Genomic DNA, 2500 nt, shown 5'->3' with positions numbered 1-2500 from the left:
TCCGCCAGTGGGTGAAAAGGAGAGCCGTGCGGTGAGAGGAGGCGGAAAGCGGTTCGCAGACTTTCGCTGTACCTCCGGCGGGCAGCGCCGCACCTCCGAGCGCTCGGTACCGTCCGCTGCGCCTCGTCCTGCCGCACGCGACGAGCCGTCCCCGGAGGAAATCGGCCTCGGCCTTCCTGAGATATCAGTCTCCAGGTGGGACAGAAAAACCGGGGGCCCCCGGCTCGCTTTCGGCGGCCCGCTAGTCGACTTCCCGTCGTGCGAACGCGATCCTTCCGGTACCTTTCGGTGCCCCTTGCCCGACTCTAGCTCCGGTGGTAAAGCGGAGTCGGTCGGTCTGACGGCCGCCGAGTTAGCAGGCGGAAAGCGGTTTGCAGCCTTTCGCTGTACCTCCGGCGGGCAGCGCCGCACCTCCGAGCGCTCGGTACCGTCCGCTGCGCCTCGTCCTGCCGCACGCGACGAGCCGTCCCCGGAGGAAATCGGCCTCGGCCCTCCTGAGATATCAACCTCCATACGGGCGTCACAAATCAGTGGACATGGTCAGCTGCAAAGCAGTGTCATTACAACCTTTCATAAACGACAGGGCAGCACTGCACTGCACCGCACTGCACTGCACCCCACACTACATCACACTTGCCTGCCTGCCTGCCTGCCTGCCTGCCGGCCTGCCGCTGCCTACTCTCACCAGCGGACCAAAGTGAGGATAACACCCCGAAGCAAGCATCTCCCTTGCCGCCCACCAGCCCACACCAATCCCCTTGCCTGCCTCCCACAAATTCCACCAGCGAGGCAAAGTGAAAATCAACCCCCAAAAAACGCACTCCACACCGGCCATCGCCCGCTATACACCCCCCCTGGGGCGAATATTAAGCCCGAGAACACCGACTGTAACCAACCGCAGTGAAAAGTTGAAGTGGCAACTCATTAACCAGATTTACACTTGGCAACTCATAAACCAAATGAACAAAAAATCTGGTTAATGAGTTGCCCAAAATAAATCTGGTTAATGAGTTGCCACTTCAACTTTTCACTGCGGTTGGTTACAGTCGGTGTTCTCGGGCTTAATATTCACCCCGGGGGGGGGGGGGTGGGTGATTCTGGGGGTAGTGTCCGGGAGGGTGAGCCTTTTATTCGGCAGGAGGCGTGTGGGGAAATCATCAACCTGTCAGACGATGAGTTGTCACAAACGCCATTGCTTAATGAAAGCTGCGCTCCCGAACTGGACTGACTGTCTGACTGTCTGTCTGTCCGTTTGTCAAGGGGAGGAAAAGGCGGTGGTGGTGGTGAGGGTGGAGCTTTACGCTCAGGAGGGGAGACTTTCCTTCATGCCAATTAATCTGCAGCAGAAAGTCATCCCCCCCCGACTGGGATTCGAAGCCCGGTCCTGACCACGAGACCACCGGGGAGAGCTGCCTCAAGTCCCTGAGGGACCTGGACACGAGGCCGAGGACACACGCACGCCTGCTGCACTGGCAGCAGCGACCAGCAGGGGGCTGACCGGCTGATCCTTCCCTTTCACAGGCAGGCTTTTGGCCCTCGATTAAACGACAAAGGTGTTCAGAAGGAAGTCCTGGGGGGGAGGGAGGGAGGCAGGGAAATCAGCACAAAGCAGGTCCCCTGGAATCTCACACCTGCGTCCCAGAAAACAGGTCTCCTGGTCAAAGCAGTCCTGCCCCGTCCTGCCATTAACGTGACAATGGACAGGGCCCCGGCAGCTTGAGACACATCTTTTTTTCAATATGCAAGTTCTTTTTAAAAAGGTTTCCTTCCACAGCAGCTCTGAGTAAGAGTGAGAGAGAGAGAGAGAGAGAGAGAGACACTGACTGACACTGACACTGACACTGACACACACACACACACACACACACACACACACACACCGTCTCCCATCCGATTGGTGGACTATGGGATTGAAAATCGAACTTTGAGTTTCAATGCAGGGGGGAGAGCGCGAACGCAGCCCCTCCCAACTACCACACGCGCGTTGTTGTTGTTGTAATATAGAACTGCAAGTTGCCGTTGTCGTGGTCGTTTCGAATCAGCACAAAGTAGGTGCCTCCCTGGAATGTCACACCTGCGTCCCAGAAAACAGGTCTCCCGGTCAAAGCAGTCCCGCCCCGCCCTGGGATTAACGTGACAATGGACAGGGCCCAGTCAGGGAGCAGCTTGAGAGACGTCTTTCAATAGGCGCTTCTGAAACATTAACGCCTTGTTTCTTTCGACAGTTTAACCAGCCTTTAACACGCCTTGTGTTTTTATTTCCCATTTCCAGCCAGCCAGCCAGCCAGCCAGCCAGCCAGCCGAGCCGAGCCAGCATCTGCAGTATTTTTTTTGATTGGTCTTGCCTGCCGTGGAATGAATGTTTCAACACGAGCTGCTGATTGTCAGCACCTCACCTCTTTCTCAATTGGCCGTTGCAATCTCACTCGCTCGCTCATTGTGAGACACGTCACGTCACTAGTTTTACTCAAAGAGGTTTCCTTCCACGGCAGTTCGTTAG

This window comes from Heptranchias perlo, unplaced genomic scaffold, assembly GCF_035084215.1.
Source record: "Heptranchias perlo isolate sHepPer1 unplaced genomic scaffold, sHepPer1.hap1 HAP1_SCAFFOLD_296, whole genome shotgun sequence".
NCBI lineage: Eukaryota > Metazoa > Chordata > Chondrichthyes > Hexanchiformes > Hexanchidae > Heptranchias > Heptranchias perlo.
This window is presented reverse-complemented; position numbering follows the sequence as displayed.